Below are 26869 nucleotides of genomic sequence, written 5' to 3'. Positions count from 1 at the left end.
CAAATCTGAAATTTTTTCCATACTTAAATATTGCTATGATAATTATGCTTCTAATGCCTATGTTGAACCATATATTGAGGACTACTCCGCTGTCCAAGAAGAGACTAATATTTTACAGGAGTCTATGGAAGAAGAAATTGATGAAACTGTGAGCTCATTGGATGAAAAAGATGAGGAGGAGAGCGAAGAACAAAAGGAGGAAGAGCGAATTAGCTACCTGTGCCTACCTTCTAATGAGAGTAACTCTTCAACTCATACATTGTTTAATTTCCCTTCATGCTTACTGAAGGATGATTGCTATGATGATTGTTATGATCCCGTTGATTCTTTTGAAATATCCCTTTTTGATGATGCTTGCTATGCTTGTGACCAAGATGCCAATATGAACTTGCTATAGTTCCTTACGTTAAACATGAAATTGTTGCTATTGCACCCACACATGATAGTCCTATTATCTTTTTGAATTCTCCAAACTACACTATATCGGAGAAGTTTGCTCTTATTAAGGAATATATTGATGGGTTGCCTTTTACCGTTGCACATGATGATTTTGATGAATATAATATGCATGTGCTTGCTGCTCCTACTTGCAATTATTATGAGAGAGGAACTATATCTCCACCTATCTATGTTTCCAATATGATAAAATTGCAAGAAACTGTTTATACTATGAATTGGCATTTACCTTGTGTGCATGAATTGTTCTTTTATGACATGCCGATGCATAGGAAGAGAGTTAGACTTCGTTATTGCATGATATATTTTACTTTGTGCTCACTACTAAATTATAAATCATTGTTAATTAAAATTGGCTTTGATATACCTTGGGATCCGGGTGGATTCATTACTTGAGCACTATATGCCTAGCTTAATGGCTTTAAAGAAAGCGCTGCCAGGAAGAAAACCCGGAAGTTTTAGGGAGTCATTTATTTCTGTTGAGTGCTTTCATATAGTTTAAAAACAACAAAAATAAATAGGGGAACCCAAAAATTTTTCAAAAAGGAAAGCGAAAGTGAGAAAGACAAGCATTGTTGAAGTGGGAGCTAGCCTTGAACTTTGTTCATGCTCACGGAAACTTTGTGAATCTTGATTACAGAAAATTTTCAATAAAAATAATTATCCCCTTGTACAATTCCATTGTATTATAAAAAATAATGTGCCAAGGTTTTCCTTTAGGATGTTTACATTTGCTTGATGGTTTGTACGGTGCAGGACAGAAACTTTGGCTGTAGTGCGCGATTTTACATTTTTAGCTGGAATGTCAAATGGTTCTGATTCTTTTGCAGTGTCTTCCTATACAAATTGTTTATTTTTCCTAATTTTGGTAGAATTTTTCAAGTATCATAAGTATGGTGAATGTTCAAATTATTACAGACTGTTCTGGTTTAGATAGATTCTGTTTTTGATGCATAGTTTGCTTGTTTTGATGAAACTATCGATTCATATCAGTGGATTTAGCAATGAAAAAGTTATATTACAGTAGACACAATGCAAAAACAAAATATGAATTGGTTTCCAACAGTACTTAGAGTAGTGATTTTCTTTATGATGCTAACGGATCTTACCGAGTTTTCTGTTGAAGTTTTGTGTGGATGAAGTGTTCGATGATCGAGAAGGTCTCGATGTGAGAAGAAGGAAGAGAGGTAAGAGCTCAAGCTTGGGGATGCCCGAGGCACCCCAAGTAAACATTCAAGGAGAATCAAGCGTTTAAGCTTGGGGATGCCCCGGAAGGCATCCCCTCTTTCTTCAACAAGTATCGGTATGTTTTCGGATTCGTTTCGTTCATGCGATATGTGTAATCTTGGAGCGTCTTTTGCATTTAGTTTTCATTTTTATTTTATGCACCGTGCTGGTATGAGATAGTCCTTGGTTTATTTATAGAATTCTCTATGCACTTCACTTATATCTTTTGAGTATGGCTTTATAGAATGCTTCATGTGCTTCACTTATATCATTTGAAGTTTGCATTGCCTGTTTCTCTTTACATAGAAAACCGCCATTTGTAGAATGCTCTTTTGCTTCACTTAGATTTGTTAGAGCAAGGGCATATCTTTTGTAGAAAGAATTAAACTCTCTTTCTTCACTTATATCTATTTGGAGAGATGACAGGAACTGGTCATTCACATGGTTAGTCATAAAATCCTACATAAAACTTGTAGATACTGAATATGATATGTTTGATTCCTTGCAATAGTTTTGCGATGTAAAGATGGTGATATTAGAGTCATGCTAGTGGGTAGTTGTGGATTGTAGAAATACTTGTGTTGTGGTTTGTGATTCCCGTAGCATGCACGTATGGTGAACCGTTATGTAACGAAGCCGGAGCATGATTTATTTATTGATTGTCTTCATTGTGAGTGGCGGTTGGGGACGAGCGATGGTCTTTTCCTACCAATCTTTCACCCTAGGAGCATGCGCGTAGTACTTTGTTTCGATGACTAATAGATTTTTGCAATAAGTATGTGAGTTCTTTATGACTAATGTTGAGTCCATGGATTATATGCACTCTCACCCTTCCACCATTGCTAGCCTCTCTAGTATCGCGCAACTTTCGCCGGTACGTTAAACCCACCATATATCTTCCTCAAAACAGCCACCATACCTACCTATCATGGCATTTCCATAGCCATTCCGAGATATATTGCCATGCAACTTCCATCATCATCATATACATGACTTGAGCATTCATTGTCATATTGCTTTGCATGATCGTAAGATAGCTAGCATGATGCTTTCATGGCTTGTCCGTTTTTTGATGTCATTGTTACGCTAGATCATTGCACATCCCGGTACACCGCCGGAGGCATCCATATAGAGTCATACTTTGTTCTAGACATTGAGTTGTAAGTAAATAAAAGTGTGATGATCATCATTATTAGAGCATTGCCCCAGTGAGGAAAGGATGATGGAGACTATGATTCCCCCATAAGTCGGGATGAGACTCCAGACTTTACAAAAAAATAAAAGAGGCCAAAGAAGCCCAAATAAAAAAAGAGGCCAAAGAAGCCCACCAGAAAAAACAAAAAAAACAAAAAAATGAGAGAAAAAGAGAGAAAGGCAGTGCTACTATCCTTTTTCCACACTTGTGCTTCAAAGTAGCACCATGTTCTTCATATAGAGAGTCTCTTGAGTTATCAGTTTCATATACTAGTGGGAATTTTCATTATAGAACTTGGCTTGTATATTCCGATGATGGGCTTCCTCAAATGCCCGAGGTCTTCATGAGCAAGCAAGTTGGATGCACACCCACTTAGTTTCAGTTGGAGGGTTCATACACTTATAGCTCTAGTGCATCCGTTGCATGGCAACCCCTACTCACTCACATTGATATCTATTTATGGGCATCTCCATAGCCCGTTGATACGCCTAGTTGATGTGAGACTATCTTCTCCTTTTTGTCTTCTCCACCATCATATCCTATTCCACCTATAGTGTTATGTCCATGGCTCACGCTCATGTATTGCGTGAAAGTTGAAAAGGTTTGAGAACGTCAAAAGTATGAAACAATTGCTTGGCTTGTCATCAGGGTTGTGCATGATGTGAATATTTTGTGTGGTGAAGATGGAGCATAGCCAGACTATATGATTTTGTGGGGATAACTTTCTTTGGCCATGTTATTTTAAAAGACATGATTGCTTTATTAGTAGGCTTGAAGTATTATTGTTTTTATGTCAAATGATAGACTATTGCTTTGAATCACTCGTATCTTAATATTCATGCCATGATTAGATATATGACAAGATTATGCTAGGTAGCATTCCACATCAAAAATTATCTTTTTTATCATTTACCTACTCGAGGACGAGCAGGAATTAAGCTTGGGGATGCTGATACGTCTCCGTCGTATATATAATTTTTGATTGTTCCATGCCAATATTCTACAACTTTCATATACTTTTGGCAACTTTTTATACTATTTTTGGGACTAACATATTGATCCAATGCCGAGTGCCAGTTCCCGTTTGTTGCATGTTTTTTGTTTCGCAGAATATCCATATCAAATGGAGTCTAAACGGGATAAAAACTAACACAGAGTTTTTTTGGAATATATATGATTTTTGGGAAGAAAAATCCACGCGAGACGGTGCCTGAGGTGGCCACGAGGCAGGGGGCGCGCCTGCCCCCCTGGGCGCACCCCTGACCCTCGTGGGCCACCCGTAAGGCGGTTGATGCCTTCTTTCGCCGCAAGAAAGCTAATATCCGGATAGAGATCGTGTTAAAATTTCAGCCCAATCGGAGTTACAGATCTCTGGGAATATAAGAAACGGTGAAAGGGAAGAATCTGGGAACGCAAAAACAGAGAGAGACAGAGAGACAGATCCAATCTTGGAGGGGCTCTCGCCCCTCCCGTGCCATGGAGGCCATGGACTAGAGGGGAAACCCTTCTCCCATCTAGGGAGGAGGTCAAGGAATAAGAAGAAGGAGGGGGGCTCTCTCCCCCTCGCTTCCGGTGGCACCGGAGTGCCGCCGGGGGCCATCATCATCACCGCGATCTACACCAACACCTCCGCCATCTTCACCAACATCTCCATCACCTTCCCCCTCTATCTACAGCGGTCCACTCTCCCGCAACCCGCTGTACCCTCTACTTGAACATGGTGCTTTATGCTTCATATTATTATCCAATGATGTGTTGCCATCCTATGATGTCTGAGTAGATTTTCGTTGTCCTATCGGTGGTTGATGAATTGCTATGATTGATTTAATTTGCTTGTGGTTATGTTGCTGTCCTTTGGTGCCCATCATATGATTGCGCACATGGATCACACCATAGGGTTAGTTGTTTGTTCATAGGACTATGTATTGGAGGGCAAGAGTGACAGAAGCTTCAACCTAGCATAGAAATTGATGCATACGAGATTGAAGGGGGGCCAATATATCTTAATGCTACGGTTGGGTTTTACCTTAATGAATGTTAGTAGTTGCGGATGCTTGCTAATAGTTCCAATCATAAGTGCATAGAATTCCAAGTCAGGGATGACATGCTAGCAGTGGCCTCTCCCACATAATACTTGCTATCGGTCTAGTAAAGTAGTCAATTGCTTAAGGGACAATTTTGCAACTCCTACCACCGCTTTTCCACACTCGCTATATTTACTTTATTGTTTCTTTATATAAACAGCCCCTAGTTTTTATTTACGTAATCTTTATTATCTTGCAAGCCTATCCAACAACACCTACAAAGTACTTCTAGTTTCATACTTGTTCTAGGTAAAGCGAACGTCAAGCGTACGTAGAGTTGTATCGGTGGTCGATAGAACTTGAGGGAATATTTTCTCTGCCTTTAGCTCCTCGTTGGGTTCGACACTCTTACTTATTGAAAACTGTTGCGATCCCCTATACTTGTGGGTTATCAATGGCCATCTTCTAGCAGTCGGCCATTCTGCCAGCCGGCCACCAGAAGGCGGTGCTTCATCTTGCCGTCTTGAGGGGCTCTGCCGGCCCCGATGTTTTGAAAGGCTCAGGGGCTCGGGTTAGGCTACCCGTGGCCCATTACTCTGACAACCTGCCTCAAGATTCCCAAGGTCACGGATGAGGCCATCATCTCCGCATTCTCCGACAGTGTTCGTGACGTCAAGATGAAGGAAGAGCTCGCCATCCACGAGGAGCTCCGCACGTCTCAGGAGCTGTTCAACCTGGCGACCAAGTGCGCGAGAGCTGAGGAGGGGCGCCTTTCCCTCCTTGAGCTGCCAGCCGCAGGCACAAAAGAGAAGAAAGCCAAGGCTAAGGACGTGAAGCGCAAGGAAGCGGCAGTGCTAGCTGTGGAGCCCGACACCAAATGGGGCAGAGATCAGTCCGAGTCATCCAAGAACAGCCGACCGTTCCGCGCCTTCCACAACCTGAACACCCACAACACCAGCGACTGCCAAGAGCTCCGAGCCCTACATGAGGGACGCTACGGTCGACACCCCGAGCGCAGCGACCGGGGCTATGGCCGTGGAGGAGGACGAGGAGGCGGACGCTGGGACGACCGTGGCCCGCACCAGGAATGGCGCGACAGGCCTCGTGAAGACCGCTGGCAGGATCATCCTCACGAGGGGCCCTGGAGGGACCAGCCTCGTGAGGATCGCCCCCAAGACAACGCCGGTCTTCCTCCACTGCTGCCAAGAAGGAACGACGACCATCATAAAGACGAGGGGGCTGGGGGCTTCCAGGAGCCGCGTGCAATCGCCTGCATCTTGGGCGGCTCCCAGGCCCCAGCCTCTCAACACATCTTCAAACGGTTCGCTCGCGAGGTGAACACGGCGCTCCCCAAGCTTGAGGCTGTGCGCCCGCTCAAGTGGTCCCAGTGCGTCATCACTTTCGAGTCGGCAGATCAGCTCAAGTGCGCGGCCACCGTCGGCGTCCTCCTGATGTTGTGTTCCCCAGTCATCAGCAATGTGCAGGTTACCAAGACCCTCATCGACGGCGGTGCAGGGCTCAACGTCCTGTCCGTCGACACCTTCCACAACCTCCAAGTGCCATATGAGAAGCTCCAGCCTACCAAACCTTTCTCGGGAGTGATCGACGGCTCTGCCACACCGATAGGGCAGGTCCGCCTGCCTGTCACCTTCGGCACATGCGACAACTATCGCACCGAGCTCATCGACTTCGACGTCGTGCACATCCGCCTGCCGTACAACGCCATCCTCGGGTATCCGGCCCTGGCAAAGTTCATGGCGGTCACCCACCACGGCTACAACGTCCTCAAGATGCCTGGAAGTGGCGGGGTCATCACGGTCCCGTGTGAAGAAAGGGATGCGGTGTGCTCCCTCGAGCGTGCCTTCCAAGCTGCAGCAATCGACGACCCTGACAGCAGAAGTGAGGGCCCTCCGGAGGCCATCCCCAAGAAGAAGAAGCTGGACCGTGCAGAACCTCAGGAGGATGGCGTCATGGCGGGAGCCTCGTCAGGATTAGCATCCATCCCAGGGGCGCCTCCCTCCATCACGCAGGAAGGCGCGCCCAGCGGCCTCCTCGGGCAGGGCTCGGGGGCTCTCTTCTGGAGGGCCTCAGGCCTTGTCAACCTCATGAGGGAGGTGCTTGGGCGCCACCTGGAGGCGTGCCACGCGGCATGTTTTCCTCAGGAGGACGCAGGGCAAGGGGTGCCCACCGCTCAGGAGTTCATCGCCAAAACCACGCAGGAACTGCAAGACGCAAGAGCCATGCGCGGCGATAGCCGCTCACAGGGCGCGGCCCACCACCCAAGCGAGGGTGCTGAGCTGTGTGTCTGCATCGACATCCCAGAGCTCAGGAGGGCCGCGTCTCAGGAGCGCTTCTGGCCTTCGCGCGTGGGCCGCTGTGAGGGCCCGCCACACAGCTACGTTCGCATGCCCCTCGGCTTGCCGAGCGTGGCGTCATCCTATCAGCGTGATTTGCAGTGAGACCTGGCGGCTCAAGAGGCCAGGCACTGCGTCGTCCTGGAGGGAATGGAGACTGTCTTCAGGAAGCCTCCTGAGCCCCCAGAGCCTCCCGAGGCTCAGGTCTCCAGTGGCTCATGAGGAGTCCCTTCTTCGACGCACGCCTTCAGCTACACCAACTCTGCTTCGTCGACTGAACCAGGTGCTATCTTCCAAGCTCGTTAAGCTAGGAGCGCCCCTTGGGCTGCATTATTCCCAGGCCGTGTGGGTCTGTCCCTATGGCATGTATCCCATTTGCTTATGTCTTTAGCTTACCTTGCTGGGGGCGCCCCTCGGGCTGCATCATCCCCAAGCCGCTCGGGCTGGACCCAGTGGCATGTATCTTCTTGCATTTACCCAAGCTGATTTGCTTTCCCTGCTTAACCTGCCTACGGTTATCGCCTGCTCAATTGCCACCCCCCGCGGATACATTCACCCCATGCAATTCGCTTGCGCGTTAAAAGGGGGGCTCCTGAGCATCGCGACTCAGGAGCTCTTACTGGCTCTCCAGCCCTCACCCGCTGGCCTTGACCACGGCATCACGACCTGGCATACCAGCGGCGGCTGAGCTCGCTCGAGGGCCGAGACCTGAGGACGTAGAGTGCTTGCACCTGACCGCCTTGCAGGAACACACAGTCACCAAGACTCAAGACCAGGCGCAACCCGCCTTGAGGTAGGGCCTCGTGAGTCCCGCGCTGGCTCACGAGTGCCCAGATACACCTCGCAGCCCTACCCTGCAAGCCACATGTCAGGGTGGGGCTGTACACGCCCCGGGGGCTTCTCCCGGAGGGGGCCCCATCCCACACACAAGTGGAAGCACCATGCTCCATGCTGGCCGTCGACACTGCCGAGGAGCGGCTATGCCCGTGCACAAGCGGAAGCACTATGCTTCGCTCTGGTGATAAACAACTGAGGGCGGCCCCACAGTCGTACTAACCTCAGGGAGCCCAGAGCTCAGCGTCCGGCCTCATTGCAACGCCTCCCTTCGGGAGAGCCGCGCGAGGGGGCTGGGCACGGGGGCTGCGCTCGGGCCACACCCAAGCGCACGCCACCCAACCAGGTCTCCCGGACCTGGGCGTCGCGTGGCCCTCGAGCATCGCGACTCAGGAGCCTAACTGGTCATGTAGCCCCTCACTCCTTGGTCCCTCCTGGTCTTCGGTCGGCCCAATGGCGATTGAGGTATGCGCGAGGCTGGGCCCTGCCGACGTAGAACATCAGTCTATCCTCGCTAACTCTCCCTATAAGTTGTTTGCACGTCAAAGGGGACTCCTGAGCATCGCGACTCAGGAGCCTAACTGGTCACGTAGCCCCTCACTCCTTGGTCCGTCCTGGTTTCCGGCGGCCCAATGGCGGTTGAGGTATGCGCGGGGCCGGGCTCTGCCGACGCAGAACGCAAAGCAATAGGAAGGAAATCGCAAAATCTCGAAGCAAATATTACAAACATATTGTCCTCGCACGTTGTCCTCACGATACCAAATGAAAAGTCTAAACGCCTCCCCGAGGCCTAATGCATGTTGCAGGAACGAAACAGGAGAGTAACCGCAGGTCACCCCTAGACGCCGCCATCACCTGCGGAAGGTGCCACTTCATGAGCAACGTTGCCTTCGCCTTCACCACCAACTGCAGGATCAGCGACATCACCGGACAGAGGAGCAGAGACAAAGCCGCAGAACTTCTCCAACAAGGCCTCCACCTGACCTTGCACAGCAGCGGCGGCGGCCTCGTATTTGTCTTCAGCCACAGGCTCCAGTAGCTCGTCAAGGCAAGCGTCGGGGTCGCGAAGGTGCAGGTGGCTGAAGACGCGTGTCAATGCCGCTGAAGACAGGACGCGAGCCTCCGCCTCTGCCATAGGACCAACGCCGTCAACAACTTCCTCGAGTGCCTGCACCGAGAGAGGAAGCAGCTGGGGGGGGCGTCCTCGTTGGTGGCCAGCGACCACTCCAGGCCGTGCTCGTAAAGCATCTTCAGCGCCTTGTGGGACCTCTTCTCGAGATCGGCAAGGGCCGCACGGTCTTCGGTCAGGACTAGCGCCTTGGCGTCGAGCTCAGCCTCCCTCGCCTTCGCCTCCCGCTCCAACTCTTCCAACTGGCTGCGCTCGGTGGCCTGCGTCCGCCCCAACTCCGCCAGCTCGGCATCACGGTTCTTGACGGCATCCTCCCGGGCCTTCATTTCCCCCTCCTTCGCTTGGTGGCAGCGTGCTTCTTCAGCGAGCTTGGTGAGCAGGCCCTGCAATTCGTCCTCCAGCGCCTGGCAGCGGTCGCGGGCGACCTCGGCGTCTTTCAACGCCATCTGACGACTGGCTGCGGCATTGGCGGCACTCTGCTTCTCCTTCTCAAAAGATGCAGCGGCCTGGCCCAGCGCCGCACGAACCGCCAAGTCGGAATGGAGCCAGCCTAAAGCCAACTACAGGCGCCTGGCCACAAGGCGTGGGTCTGTGCCCTGGAGATCCGCCTACAGCTGGGTCATCTCCGAGAGAGCACGTTCTAGAGTAGCAGCAGGGGCAGAAGAACCTGGAAGTGAAGGTGCAGCAGTGGGAGGAGGAGACATCATCACCAGGCCTGGGAGATCGCGACCTCCGGAGCAGCTGGGACCTCGTCAGCCGCACCAGGCGCCGGCACTTCAGGAGCTAGCAGGGCCATGGGGGCTAGTTCCACGTGGCGATACTCCTTTTGGCCCCACGAGGACGACCGGGCTGGGGAGATGCAGGCGCTGCTCCCACCTTTTCCTGAGGGAGGAGGCACGGATGCCGCATCCTCCTTCATCTTCTTCGCGGAAGACATCGGCCTGACCAACCAAGGGCCAACATCAGGAAATGAAGAGTGCAAACAAGGACAAGGCGAAGCTTGAGACACTTACTGATCCACCGCGACATACTTCCACTTAGGAAGCCTGAAGCCTGACAGCATCGGGGCGGAGGCAGCATCACGAGGCACCAACGACGACCTACCCCTCATCGGGATGGGGGACTGCTCCCTCTCCCTTTGGCGGGCGTCGGCCTCGGCATCATCAGGAAGGGCGCAGAGGGTCTCGGCCTTGCTCAGAGGGGAAGTCTCCACACCTCTTCCAGAGTCTTCTTCGGGTCCACCTCCTCTTCCCCCTCCCAGCGGGGCTTGCCAGAAGACACCTCCATCGGCTCCGGTGCCGTGGGGGCTCCCAGGAGCACCAGCGGTACCAACCCACGCGCATCAAAGGTCGGCTTGGAGGTGACGAATTCCTCCCGATCCTTGCGCTGGAACAGGGGGACGAAGGCGCTTGGTGGGTACTCCTGGTTGTCCCCAACTATGAGGCGCAGGACAGCAGCCAATTCATCATCAAGTAGGGCCCCTGGCCTCAGGCGGATCATGTTTCCTCTTCTTCAAGCTCCCATAGGGGGCGTGCACGCGCCTGGAGTAGAGCTACTCGCGGGATCAAGAACTCCCTCAGAAGCATGACCCCCGTCACCTTTGCTGCCCTCGCGTTGCCCGGTTTTAGGTCGGTCACCATCTACCCCAACACTAACGAGGCCCGCTCATCTACAAGCTCCGCCCTGGGCCATCCCCCATGGAAAGAGGGCGCTGCCGTAGGCAGCGCTAGACGCGGATCGGCGCACTTGGCGTCCATCATGACCCATTTGGATCGAATGTTGTCGGCCCTCTTCCCGGTGCTCGAGATCGAGTTGGCCTTGCGAGATGCAATGAAGATAGCGCATCCAGAGATGTTACCCTCGCTGACACGGAGGAAGAAGAAATGGCGCAGGAGCGCCACGGACGGCATCACGCCCAGGTACGCCTCAAAGTAGTAGGCAAAGATGGAAAGGAGGAGGACAGAGTTGGGATGGAGATGCAATGCCTGCAGCCCATAGTGGTCGAGGACTTCGTAAAAGAAGTCGGAGAAGGGAGGAACCAACCCAACGGCGACGCTGCTTGAGAAGAAGGGGAAGAAGGTGCTTTCCTCAGGCTCCGACGCGTCGGAGGCAAGCCGGAGCTCGGTCTTCCCCCACTCGTTGCTCTCGCCCGCCGTCAGCAGGCGCACGAAGGCGAGGCTCTTCTCCGTGACGATGGGCGCCTCAAGGACCGGCTCGTACCAAGACGGCGCTGAGGAAGCCATGGCCTTGCGTGGCACCATGGATCGCAACTACGGGATGATATGGGAGTGGATTTGGAGGTAGCGGTTGCGGAGAGTAAGGAAGGGGATCTGGAGCAAGGCGAGGAAGAAGCAATGAAGGCAAGTGCTGCCTGCGCCAGCCTTTTGTCAGGTCGAGCAGTTGCCGAGGCAGCGTGGGGAAGCGGAGACGCCCACGTCCAATTAAACCGCCACGCGTCAACCGAGGCCGCAGACTTTTGGGGCCTGCGATGCTCCGTACTTGACCCTTGGCTTCACCGCGAAGCCAAGCCCGAGCGCACCTTGGGCCCGGGGGCTACTGTCGGTGTTCTAGGAACGGGGGTCCCCAGACTTCCCTGCCTGCGGCCCGCTGCGTGGCTAAGCCAGCAGGCCGTACGACTCATCTTCATTAACAAGGCATCCAAGACCCTCGCGAGGGGCCAAGCCTCGCAAGGCGGACGACACAAGACCTCCTCTGGAGCGGCCTAGTCAGGCGGGCTCACGAGGAGCGGAGATATCAAGGCGAGGCGAACCTCACGAGGCTCTCGTGATGTGAGCCATGACGATCGACACCAGGCGGGCACAAGCGCGCACATCGTCCTTGTTTCTTCTTTGGTGCTAAGGAAACCAGCGCAGGCGAGGAGTACCGAGGCATTAGGAAAAGGTTGCCATTTTGGTGCAACAAGACCAAGACTAGGAGGACGGCAAGACAGAGGTCATCATGGAGCCCAAGACGGTGTCATTACCAGAGCCTTTGGCAGGCGAAGACCACTTTTGTCAGGATAGCTTGTACTAGCTACCCCCCTTCAAATTTTCCCGCCATTGTTGGCTCCCTTCCAGCTCAAGATTTGGGAAGAGGATCAGGGCCTCTATAAGTAGGACTAGCCACCACCATAGGCGGGGAGGACGACGAGATCTTAGATCACTCTTACCCACACAAGTTAGCCAAGCACAAGAACACCTCAACCTCAGGAGCCTGTTCTTCCCATTGTATTGTTCATTATCAGCCCAAGAGGCAATCCACCACCACCACACTGGAGTAGGGTATTACACCACAACGGTGGCCTAAACCAGTATAAATCTTGTGCCTTCCCGTGTTGCGAGTTCATCGAGTTCGTCTGCAAGATCTTAGAGAGCTACGGCATAGATCGGTGGAAGGAAAAGACTTCACACGCACCCCAGTGTTCGAACCTTAAGGGTTTGCCGGAACCCCACATCCGACAGAGAATATTTGAGTTACGAGTTTGGTCTTCATTTGAAACAATGCGGAATAGTTCTGCAACTCACGCCACCTGGATCACCACAGCGTAATGGTGTGCCCGAACGTCATAACTGTACTTTATTAGATATGGTGCGATCTATGAAGTCTCTTACCGATTTATCACCATCATTTTGGGGTTATGCATTAGAGATAGCTGCATTCACGTTAAATAGGGCACCATCTAAATCCGTTGAGACGACACCATATGAACTGTGGTTTAGCAAGAAATCTAAGCTGTCATTTCCTAAAGTTTGGGGCTACGATGCTTATGTGAAAAAGTTTCAACCTGATAAGCTTGAACCCAAATCGGAGAAATGCGTCTTCATAGGATACCCAAAGGAAACTATTGGGAACATCTTCTATCATAGATCCGAAGGAAAGATATTCGTTGCTAAGAATTGATCCTTTCTAGAGAAGAAGTTTCTCTCGAAAGAAGTGAGTGGGAGGAATGTAGAATTTTATGAGGTAATTGTATCTTCTCCCGAATTGGAAAGTAGTTCATCACATAAATCAGTTCTCGTGATTCCTACGCCAATTAATGAGGAAGCTAATGATGATGATGATGAAACTTCATATCAAGTTACTACCTAACCTCATAGGTCAACTAGAGTATGGTCTGCACCAGAGTAGTACGGTAATCCTTTCTGGAAGTCATGTTACTATACCATGACGAACCTACGAACTATGAGGAAGCGATGATGAGCCCAGATTCCTTGAAATGGCTTAAGGCCATTAAATCTGAGATGGGATCCATGTATGAGAACAAAGTATGGCCTTTGATTGAATTGCCCGATGATCGGTGAGCCATTCAGAATAAATGGATCTTCAAGAGGAAGACGGACGCTGATAGTAGTGTTACTATCTACAAAGTTCAAGGTGTTGACTACAATGAGATTTTCTCACTTGTATCGATGCTTAAAAGGCTATCTAAATCATGTTAGCAGTTGCCGCATTTTATGAAATCTGGCAAATGGATATCAAAACTACATTCCTTAATGGATTTATTGAAGAAGAGTTGTATATGATGCAACCAGAAGGTTTTGTCAATCCTAAAGATGCTAACAAAGTGTGCACGCTCCAGCGATCCATCTATGGACTGGTGCAAGCATCTCGGAGTTGGATAGCGCTTTGATAAGTTGATCAAAGCATATAGTTTTATACAGACTTGCGGTGAAGCCTGTATTTACAAGAAAGTGAGTGTGAGCACTACAGCCTTTCTGATAAGTATATGTGAATGACATATTGTTGATCGGAAATGATGTAGAATTTTCTAGAAAGCATGAAGGAGTGTTTGAAAGGAGTTTTTCAAAGAAAGATCTCGGTAAAGCTGCTTACATATTGAGCATCAAGATCAATAGATATAGATCAAGATGCTTGATAAGTTTTTTTCAATGAGTACATACCTTGACAAAATTTTGAAGGAGTTCAAAATGGATCAGTCAAAGAAAGAGTTCTTGCTTATGTTGCTAGGTGTGAAGTTGAGTAAAGACTCAAAACCCGACCATGACAGAAAATAGAAAGAGAATGAAAATTCATTCCCTATGCCTCGGTCATAGGTTCTATAAAGTATGCTATGCTGTGTTCCAGACCTATTGTATACCTTAGCATGATTTTGGCAAGGGAGTACAATAGTGATCTAGGAGTAAATCACTGGGCAGTGGTCAAAATTATCCTTAGAGGACTAAGGAAATATTTCTCGGTTATGGAGGTGATAAAAGAGTTCGTCGTAAAGAGTTACGTCGATGCAAGCTTTTGACACCGATCTAGATGACTCTAAGTCTCGATCTAGATACATATTGAAAGTGGTAGCAATTAGCTAGAGTAGCTCTGTGCGGAGTATTGTAGACATAGAAATTTGCAAAATACATACGAATCTGAATGTTGCAGACCCGTAGACTAAACTTCTCTCACAAGCAAAACATCATCACTCTTTTGGTGTTAAATACATAGCAATGTGAACTAGATTATTGACTCTAGTAAACCCTTGGGGTATTAGTCACATGAAGATGTGAACTAATCACATAAAGATGTCAACTATTGGTGTGAAATCACATGACGATGTGAACTAGATTATTGACTCTAGTGCAAGTGGGAGACTAGAGGAAATATGCCCTAGAAGAAATAATAAAGTTGTTATTTATATTTCCTTATATCATGATAAATGTTTATTATTCATGCTAGAATTGTATTAACCGGAAACTTAGTACATGTGTGAATACATAGAAAAACAGAGTGTCACTAGTATGCCTCTTCTTGACTAGCTCGTTGAATCAATGATGGTTATGTTTCCTAACCATAGACATGAGTTGTCACTTGATTAACGGGATCACATCATTATAGAATGATGTGATTGACTTGACCCATCTGTTAGCTTAGCACGATGATCGTTTAGTTTGTTGCTATTGCTTTCTCCATAACTTATACATGTTCCTATGACTATGAGATCATGCAATTCCCGAATACCGGAGGAACACTTAGTGTGCTATCAAACGTCACAATGTAAATGGGTGACTATAAAGATGCTCTACAAGTGTCTCTGATGGTGTTTGTTGATTTGGCATAGATCGAGATTAGGATTTGTCACTCCGAGTATCGGAGAGGTATCTCTGGGCCCTCTCGGTAATGCACATCACTATCAATACCATTGTTACACCCATAGCCCCTGCTGCTATACATACTGGACCAATTACTAGAGCTCGAGCACGCCAATTGAATTACCAAGTACTTCCGTTTCTTGGTAACGATTCTAATGTTCATGAGAATATGATGCTGCCTAAATTGGATACATTTGTTTTGCTTACAAATGATGGGCCTAGATTCGACAAGACAAACGAACCTTGGAGCAAGTTCAAGCATGGAGATGATGGCATGCGCAAGGGGAACAAGAACGGAGTTACAAGTGATGATTCCAGGACTTTGAAGCCACCATAATGAGTGCATGAAGCCTTGGACGAAATATACAAGATGCCACTTCATAAATTTCGTCCAAAGGCTATTCTAGGTGCTGCGTCACCTTATTTTTGGGCCAGGCCCATGTAATTACGAAATACTTGATTATAGGCTGTTTTTAGAGTCCATATGTGTGGGGAAACAAGATTTAGGGTTGGTTTCGGACCCTCCTCCAAGGGCCACAAAATTCCCCCCTCTCTCCTCCATATATACAACCCTTAGGGCATCATTTAGACTTTGGGTTTTGTTTAGATTAAAACTTCGCCATATCTGCAACTTCGCGTACTTCATTTGTGTTCAACGACCAAACAAAGGCGTCACAGAACCCCATCTTCATTAATAAAGCTTTCCTCTTATATTCGCAATATCCAGATTGCAATCTCAGTTTCTTGCTTGTTCTTCGTTTGCTTGCAAGAAACAGACCATCATGGTCAGGTTGATCGTGCTCCAGCGTGATCAATAACCCCTCAGAAGTTGGTTTAGCGATTGCTAAGGCACGATGTCTCGCACGTTCACAGTCGGATCGTCAAGGTCGACGCCCACAGAAAATGATAGCCACCATCTCATCGAAACATCGGGACACCTTTGCCTATATCACACTTACCAATGCATGATTCAAACATGTTTGGAAAAACAAATTGGCAAGACAGTGGAAGCATATGTGCACGACGTGGTCATCAAGACTAAACACGTCGAATCATTGGTCGATGATCTCTGTCTCACATTTGTCAACCTCCGAACATATGACATACGGCTCAATCCAGAAAAATGTGTTTTTGGTGTTCCAGCCAGAAAGCTACTAGGGTTCATTGTCTCCAATAGAGGAATTGAAGCGAACCCAGCCAAAATCTGAGCCCTGTCACAACTGGCCATACCAACAGACTTAAAGCAGGTCGAAAAACTAGCCGGGTGTGTGGCAGCATGATGCCGCATCATCTCCATATTAGCAGAAAAAGCTTTACCACTTTACAGACTGCTTAGACGCACTGACAACTTCGAATGGATGGATGTGGCTATAGTCGGATTGGAAGAAATAAACACCTTATTAGCAGGCAACCCAATCCTAGCCGCCCCAAGTGTTGGCGAGCCTATGTTGCTTTATATATCCGCAGCTCACCAGGTAGTGAGCGATGTACTCGTCGTCGAGCAAGAGGAAGAGGGACATAAATTCCTCAACCAGAAACCAGTGTATTACGTATCAGAGGTCCTTTCACCATGTAAATCCCGATATCCACACTACCAAAAAATAGCTTACGCAGTCTTTATGGCATCCCAAAAACTCTGGCACTATTTTCAAGAGTGTTCGATCACGGTGGCATCCGAAGTACCACTCAATGACATTATAAAAAACAAGGATGCCATCGGTCGCATAGCTAAATGGGACATTGAGCTATTACCATTTGAAATAACATACAAGCCGCACCGAGCTATCAAATCTCAGGTGCTGGCCGATTTTGTTGCTGAGTGGACGGAAGTCGAGCTCCCTAAAGAGTACAGTTCATACTCCAACTGGATCATGTACTGCGACGGCTCTAAAATGCTAGCCGGACTAGGGGCTGGTGTCATCTTGACATCCCTACGGGGGACACAGTCCGCTGCGTGCTGCAAATCATGTATACAGACTCCAATAATGCAGCCAAATACGAGGCACTTCTACATGGTCTCCAAATGGCTGTCTCCATGGGCATACAACGCCTAGAGGTGCACGGTGATTCAAACCTCGCAATATGCCAGATAAATGGAGAGTTCGATGCAAAAGATCCAAAAATGGCGGCGTACCAAAATGTCGTATTAAAAATGTCAGCTCGGTTCGAGGGGCTTGAGTTCCACCACGTCGCTCCAGATAGTAACCAAGCAGCGGATATCCTTGCTCGAATGGGCGCCAAACACGACCCCGTCCCACCTAATACCTTTGTGGAAAGGCTCTTTAAGCCATCCATGGTGTGGAAGGATGAGAGCGGAAATGCCAGTCCGGACCTGATCATACCCTCAGCAGCCGAACACAATACAGATATCATCGGGGGTCGGATACCGCAATAAAACCCTCTGCTCATGAAATCATGGCTGTTATCACTCCATGGACTGAACCCTTCCTGGCCTACCTTAATGGACAGGAGCTTCCTAATGATCAAAATGAGGCTCGTCGCATAGTCCGACGTTCTAAAGCCTATAAAGTCCATGAAGGTGAACTTTACAAGAAAACCACTACTGGAGTCCTTCAAAGGTGCATCTCCAAAGAGGAGGGATGGCAACTCTTGGCTGAAATACATGCTGGTCTAGGCGGCCATCACGCTACAACTCGGGCCCTCGTAAGCAAGGCCTTCCGGACAGGTTTCTTCTGGCCAACGGCCCGAGCAGACACACAAGCCCTTGTGCAACGTTGTGTGGGATGTCAGCTTTTCGCCAGTCAAAGCCATATGCCTCCCACCGCCTTAAGAACAATCCCCATCACTTGGCCTTTCATGGCCTGGGGGCTAGACATGGTCGGACCCCTTAAAGGGGAAGCCACAAGAAGAAATATTTACTGGTCATGGTGGATAAATTCACTAAATGGATATAGGCCAAACCAGTAAAAACGGCTGAAGCAGGGCCAATGATTGATTTTATATCTGGTGTAGTACACCGTTATGGTCTCCCGCATAGCATCATCACTGATAATGGCTCTAATTTTACAGCTGATGAGGTGAAAAACTGGTGTGCTAACTTGGGCATTAAACTCGACTAAACATCCGTCTACGACCCTCAAACAAGAGGTTAGGTTGAACGGGCCAATGACTTGATAATGAGCGGCATTAAACCCAGACTGGTGCGCTCCCTACATGAGTTAGATAAGCACTAGGTTGAGGAACTCGATTCTGTGCTCTAGGGGCTGTGGACTACGCCTAATCAAACAACCGGATACACACCTTTTTTCATGGTGTACGGTGCAAAATCTGTCTTGCCCAGCGACATTATTCATGACTCACCTCGAGTGCGCATGTACGAAGAGAAAGAAGTCGAGCTCGATCGGCAGGACGACCTAGATAGCCTCGAGGAGGAGCATAATATTGCACGAGCCTGTTCCGCATTTTACCAACAACAGGCTAGGCAATACCAAAGTAGAGAAGTGTGGGCCAAGACTTATAATGTCGGAGAGCTCGTCTTGCGCCTCCCTAAGAAGAAGAAGGATAAGCTCAAACCAAAATGGGAGGGCCCCATCATCATAGATAAAGTTCTCACAGGAGGAGCCTATCGCCTTCGTAATGCATCGAATAATCGCCTTGAGCCGAATCCATGGAACGTTGCTCGCCTTCGACGATTTTATGATAGTTCGGCCGCATCCTTTTTGTTTTTTCTAGTTTCTTTCTCTCCTCTTCCTTTTTAGCTTTTCCTCTTGATATACATCCCATGGTTTGTTCAGATCTACCGAACTGTTAGGGGTACACATCTTTAAATGCATACACCCCACTGTGACTGGGGGCTTCTTTAATGAAGCTTACTAAAGCTTTTGGCTTACATTGTCTGTGTCGTTTGTTATATACAATTTTCTGCCATTATATGCACCTCTATGACTTAAGTTTTGGCCAAGCTAGGTGCTACTTCTTGAGCACTGCGTTGGTTTTCCCCGAAGAGGAAGGGAAGATGCAGCAAAGTAGCGTAAGTATTTCCCTCAGTTTTTGAGAACCAAGGTATCAATCCAGTAGGAGGCTACGCGCGAGTCCCTCGCACCTGCACAAAACAAATAAATCCTCGCAACCAACACGATAAGGGGCTGTCAATCCCTACGCAGCCACTTACAAGAGTGAGATCTGATAAATATGATAAGATAATATTTTTGGTATTTTTATGATAAAGATGCAAAGTAAAATAAAAGCAAAGTAAAAATAACTAAGTATTGGAAGATTAATATGATGAAGATAGACCCGGGGGCCATAGGTTTCACTAGTGGCTTCTCTCAAGAGCATAGGTATTTTACGGTAGGTGAACGAATTATAGTTGAGCAATTGACAGAATTAAGCATAGTTATGAGAATATCTAGGTATGATGATGTATATAGGCATCACGTCCGAGACAAGTAGACCGACTCCTGCCTGCATCTACTACTATTACTCCACTCATCGACCGCTATCCAGCATGCATCTAGAGTATTAAGTTCACGAAAACAGAGTAACGCCTTAAGCAAGGTGACATGATGTAGAGGGATAAACTCTTGCAATATGATAAAAACCCCATCTTGTTATCCTCGATCGCAACAATACAATACGTGCCTTGCTGTCCCTACTGTCACTGGAAAAGGACACAGCAAGATTGAACCCAAAGCTAAGCACTTCTCCCATTGCAAGAAAGATCAATCAAGTAGGCCAAACCAAACCGATAATTCGAAGAGACTTGCATAGATAACCAATCATACATAAAAGAATTCAGAGAAGATTCAAATATTGTTCATAGATAGACTTGATCATAAACCCGCAATTCATCGGTCCCAACAAACACACCACAAAAAGAAGATTACATTGAATAGATCTCCACAAGAGAGGGGGAGAACATTGTATTGAGATCCAAAAAGAGAGAAGAAGCCATCTAGATAATAACTATGGACCCGTAGGTCTGAGGTAAACTACTCACACTTCATCGGAGGGGCTATGGTGATGATGTAGAAGCCCTCTGTGATGGATACCCCCTCTGGCGGAGCTCCGGAATAGGCCCCAAGATGGGATCTCGTGGATACAGAAAGTTACGGCGGTGGAATTAGGGTTTTGGCTCCGTATCTGATCATTTGGGGGTACGTAGGTATATATAGGAGGAAGGAGTACGTCGGTGGAGCAACAGGGGGCCCACGAGGGTGGAGGGCATGCCTGGGGGGGGGGGGGGGGGGGCGCCCCCCCCCCCCCCCCCCCCCCCCCGGGGGGGGGGGGGGGGGGGGGGGGGGGGGGCGGGGGGGGGGGGGGGGGGGGGGGGGGGGGGGGGGGGGGTAGGCGCGCCCCCTACCTCATGGCCTCCTCCTTTGTTTCTTGACGTAGGGTCCAAGTCTCCTGGATCATGTTCGGTGAGAAAATCACGTTCCCGAAAGTTTCATTCCGTTTGGACTCTGTTTGATATTCCTTTTCTTCGAAACCCTAAAATAGGCAAAAAAAACAGCAATTATGGGCTGGGCTTCCGGTTAATAGGTTAGTCCCAAAAATAATATAGAAGTGGATAGTAAAGCCCAATAATGTCCAAAATAGTAGATAATATAGCATGGAGCAATAAAAAATTATAGATACGTTGGAGACGTATCAAGCATCCCCAAGCTTAATTCCTGCTCGTCCTTGAGTAGGTAAATGATAAAAATAGAACTTTTGATGCGGAGTGCTACTTGGCATAATTTTGATGTAATTCTTCTTAATTGTGGTATGAATATTCAGATCCGAAAGATTCAAGATAAAAGTTCATATTGACATAAAAATAATAATACTTCAAGCATACTAACTAAGCAATTATGTCTTCTCAAAATAACATGGCCAAAGAAAGTTCATCCCTACAAAATCATATAGTTTAGTCATGCTCCATTTTCGTCACACAAGAATGCTCTCATCATGCACAACCCCGATGACAAGCCAAGCAATTGTTTCATACTTTAGTAATCTCAAACCTATAAACTTTCACGCAATATATGACGCGAGCCATGGATATAGCACTCTGGATGGAATAGAATATGATGGGGGTTATGTGGAGAAGACAAAAAAAGGAGAATGTCTCACATCAACGAGGCTAATCAATGGGCTATGGAGATGCCCATCAATTGATGTTAATGCAAGGAGTAGGGATTGACATGCAACGGATGCACTAGTGCTATAAATGTATGAAAGCTCAAGAAAAAGAAACTAAGTGGGTGTGCATCCAACTTGCTTGGTCACGAAGACCTAGGGCACTTGAGGAGGCCCATTGTTGGAATATACAAGCCAAGTTCTATAATGAAAATTTCCCACAAGTATATGGAAGTGACAAAACAAAAGACTCTCTATCATGAAGATTATGGTGCTCCTTTGAAGCACAAGTGTGGCAAAGGATAGTAGCATTGTCCCCCTTTTTTTTATTTGGCCTTTCTCTCTTTTTTAGGACAATGCTCTATGAATGATGGTCATCACACTTCTATTTATTTACAACTCAAGAATTACAACTTGATACTTAGAACAAGATATGACTATATGAATGCCTCCGGTGGTGTACCGGGATATGCAATGAACCAAGAGTGACATGTATGAAAGAATTATGAACGGTGGCTTTGCCACAAATACTATGTCAACTACATGATCATGCTAAGAAATATGACAATGATGAATGTGTCATGATAAACGGAATGGTGGAAAGTTGCATGGCAATATATCTTGGAATGGCTATGGAAATGCCATAATAGGTAGGTATGGTGGCTGTTTTGAGGAAGATATAAAGAGGTTTATGTGTGAAAGAGCGTATCACATCACGGGGTTTGGATGCACCGGCGAAGTTTGCACCAACTCTCAATGTGAGAAAGGGCAATGCACGTTACCGAAGAGGCTAGCAATGATGGAAGGGTGAGAGTGCGTATAATCCATGGACTCAACATTAGTCATAAAGAACTTGCATACTTATTGCAAACATCTACAAGTCATCAAAAACCAAGCACTACGCGCATGCTCCTAGGGGGATAGATTGGTAGGAAAAGACCATCGCTCGTCCCCGACTGCCGCTCATAAGGAAGACAATCAAATAACACCTCATGTTTCAAATTTGTTACATAAAGTTTACCATACGTGCATGCTACGGGACTTGCAAACTTCAACACAAGCATTTCTCAAATTCACAACTACTCAACTAGCACGACTTCAATATTATTACCTCCATATCTCAAAACAATCATCAAGCATCAAACTTCTCTTAGTATTCAAAACACTCATAAGAAAAAAATTATTAATCTTGAATACTAGCATATTATGATTATTTAAGCAAATTACCATGCTATTTAAGACTCTCAAAATAATCTAAGTGAAGCATGAGAGATCAATAGTTTCTATAAAACAAATCCACCACCATGCTCTAAAAAATATAAGTGAAGTACTAGAGCAAAACTATATAACTCAAAAAGATATAAGTGAAGCACATAGAGTATTGTAACAAATTCCAAATCATGTATGGCTCTCTCAAAAGGTGTGTACAGCAAGGATGATTGTGGTAACTAAAAAGCAAAGACTCAAATCATACAAGATGCTCCAAGCAAAACACATATCATGTGGTGAATAAAAATATAGCTCCAAGTAAAGTTACTGATAGAGGTAGATGAAAAGAGGGGATGCCTTCCGGGGCATCCACAAGCTTTGGCATTTAGGTGTCCTTAGATTATCTTGGGGGTGCCATGGGCATCCCCAAGCTTAGGCTCTTTCCACTCCTTGTTCCATAATCCATCAAATCTTTACCCAAAACTTGAAAACTTCACAACACAAAACTTAAAGTAGAAAATCTCGTGAGCTCCGTTAGCGAAAGAAAACAAAAGACCACTTCAAGGTACTGTAATAAACTCATTATTTATTTATATTGGTATTAAACCTACTGTATTCCAACTTCTCTATGATTTATAAAATATTTTACTAGCCATAGATTCATCAAAATAAGCAAACAACACACGAAAAACAGAATTTGTCAAAAATAGAACAGTCTGTAGTAATCTGTAGCTAGCGCAAGATCTGGAACCCCAAAAATTCTAAAATAAATTCCTGGATATGAGGAATTTATCTATTAATCATCTGAAAAAGAATTAACTAAATAAAACTTTCCAAATAAAAATGGCAGCAGTTCTCGTGAGCGCTAAAGTTTGTGTTTTTTACAGCAAGATATTAAGACTTTCCCCAAGTCTTCCCAACGGTTCTACTTGGCACAAACACTAATTAAACAGAAAAAACACAACCTAAACAGAGGCTTGATAAATTATTTATTACTAAACAGGAGCAAAAAGCAAGGAATAAAAATAAAATTGGGTTGCCTCCCAACAAGCGCTATCGTTTAACGCCCCTAGCTAGGCATAAAAAAACAAGGATAGATCTAGGTATTGCCATCTTTGGTAGGCAATCCATAAGTGGCTCTCATAATAGATTCATAAGGTAATTTAATTTTCATTCTAGGAAAGTGTTCCATGCCTTTCCTTAACAGAAATTGGAATCTAATATTTCCTTCCTTCATATCAATAATTCCCCCAATCGTTCTAAGGAAAGGTCTACCAAGAATAATAGGACATGAAGGATTGCAATCTATGTCAAGAACAATAAAATCTACGGGTACATAATTCCTATTTGCAACAATAAGAACATCATTAATTTTTCCCATAGGTTTCTTAATAGTGGAATCCGCAAGGTGCAAGTTTAGAGAGCAATCATCAAAATCACGGAAACCTAACAAAGCACACAAAGTCTTTGGAATTGTGGAAACACTAGCACCCAAATCACACAAAGCATAGAACTCATGATATTTAATCTTAATTTTAATAGTTGGTTCCCACTCATCATAAAGTTTTCTAGGGATAGGAACTTCCAACTTAAGTTTTTCTTCATAAGATTGCATCAAGGCATCAACGATATGTTTAGTAAACGCTTTATTTTGACTATAAGCGTGAGGAGAACTTAGCACGGATTGCAACAAGGAAATACAATCAATCAAAGAGCAATTTTTCATAATTAAATTCCTTGAAATCCAAAATAGTGGGTTTAGCAACATCTAGGGTTTTAATTTCTTCGATCCCACTTTCATCAATTTTAGCATCAAGATCTAAAAACTCTGAATTCTTGAAACGCCTTCTAGGTAAAGGTGGATCATATTCAGCCCATCATTATTAAGATTCATATTGCAAAACAAAGATTTAATAGAGGACACATCAATAACTTTTAGATCTTCATCTTTATTTTCATAGGAACTAGAAGACCACGCTCTTATAAAGGCATCTTTCTTAGCACGCATCCTAGCGGTTCTTTCTTTGCACTCATCAATGGAAATTCTCATGGCTTTGAGAGACTCATTGATATCATGCTTAGGTGGAATAGATCTAAGTTACAAAGAATCAACATCAACAGAAATCCTATCAACGTTCCTAGCCAACTCATCAATCTTAAGCAATTTTTCCTTCAATCAAAGCATTAAAATTATTTTGCAAAGTAATAAATTCTTTAATATTAGATTCAAAATCAGAGGGCATCTTATTATAATTTCCATAAGAATTGTTGTAGGAATTACCATAATTATTAGAGGGATTACTAGCATAAGGCCTAGGATTAAAATTTCCTCTATACTCGTTGTTACCAAAATTGTTCCTACCAACAAAATTCACATCCATAGATTCATTATTATGCTCAATCAAAGTAGACAAGGGAATATCATTAGGATCAGAAGAAACATTTTTACTAGCAAATAATTTCATAAGTTCATCCGTCTTTCCACTCAAAACATTAATTTCTTCTATCGCATGCACCTTTTTATTAGTATATCTTTCAGTATGCCATTGAGAATAATTTGCGGCCGAATCTAAAAGATTTCTAGAAGCAAAATTCAATCCGGCATAAAATTTTTGTATAATCATCCACAAATTCAAACCATGAGTAGGGCAATTACGTATCATTAATTTCATCCTCTCCCAAGCTTGTGCAACATGTTCATGATAAAGTTGCTTAAAATTCATAATATCGTTTCTAAGGGAGACGATCTTAGCGGGAGGAAAATACTTAGAGACAAAAGCATCTTTGCACTTATTCCGTGAATTAATACTATTTTTAGGCAAAGATGAAAACCAAGCTTTAGCACGATCTCTAAGCGAAAAAGGAAATAGCTTCAATTTAACAACATAGTTATCCAGATCTTTCTTTTTTTGCATATCACACAAATCAACGAAGCTATTTAGATGGGTAGCAGCATCTTCACTAGGAAGGCCAGAAAACGGATCTTTCATGACAAGATTCAACAAGGCAGCATTAATTTCACAAGATTCAGCATCGGTAAGAGGAGCAATCGGAGTGCTAATAAAATCATTGTTGTTGGTATTGGTGAAGTCACACAATTTAGTGTTATCTTGAGCCATCGTGACAAGCAAGCAATCCAACACACAAGCAAACAAAGAGCAAGCAGGCAAAAAGAGGCAAATAGAGAAAGAGGGGGAGGATAGAGAGAGAGATGGCGAATAAAACGACAAGGGTGAAGTGGAGGAGAGGAAAACGAGAGGCAAATGGCAAATAATGTAATGCGGGAGATAAGGATTGTGATGGGTACTTGGTATATTGACTTTTGCGTAGAATCCCCAGCAACGGCGCCAGAAATCCTTCTTGCTACCTCTTGAGGACTGCGTTAGTTTCCCCGAAGAGGAAGGGATGATGCAACAAAGTAGCGTAAGTATTTCCCTTAGTTTTCGAGAACGAAGGTATCAATCCAGTAGGAGGCTACGCGCGAGTCCCTCGCACCTGCACAAAATAAATAAATCCTCGCAACCAACGTGGTAAGGGGTTGTCAATCCCTACACGGCCACTTACAAGAGTGAGATGTGATAGACATGATAAGGTAATATTTTTGGTATTTTTATGATAAAGATGCAAAGTAAAATAAAAGAAAAGTAAAAATAACGAAGTATTGGAAGATTAATATGATGAAGATAGACCCGGGGGCCATAGGTTTCACTAGTGGCTTCTCTCAAGAGCATAGGTATTTTATGGTGGGTGCACGAATTACTATTTAGCAATTGACAGAATTGAGCATAGTTATGAGAATATGTAGGTATGATCATGTATATAGGCATCACATCCGAAACAAGTGGACCGACTCCTGCCTGCTTCTACTAGACTACTACTATTACTCCACTCATCCACCGCTATCCAGCATGCATCTAGAGTATTAAGTTCATGAAAACAGAGTAACGCCTTAAGCCAGATGACATGATGTAGAGGGATAAACTCATGCAATATGATAAAAAACCATCTTGTTATCCTCGATGGCAACAATACAATGCGTGCCTTGCTACCCCTACTGTCAGTGGGAAAGGACACCGCAAGATTGAACCCAAAGCTAAGCACTTCTCCCATTGCAAGAAAGATCAATCTAGTAGGCCAAACCAAACTAATAATTCGAAGAGACTTGCAAAGATAACCAATCATACATAAAAGAATTCAGAGAAGATTCAAATATTGTTCATAGATAGACTTGATCATAAACCCACAATTCATCGGTCTCAACAAACACA

This window comes from Triticum urartu, chromosome 1 (genome assembly GCF_003073215.2).
Source record: "Triticum urartu cultivar G1812 chromosome 1, Tu2.1, whole genome shotgun sequence".
Taxonomy (NCBI): Eukaryota; Viridiplantae; Streptophyta; class Magnoliopsida; order Poales; family Poaceae; genus Triticum; species Triticum urartu.
The sequence above is the reverse complement of the archived record's forward strand: the minus strand, read 5'-3'. Positions refer to the sequence as shown.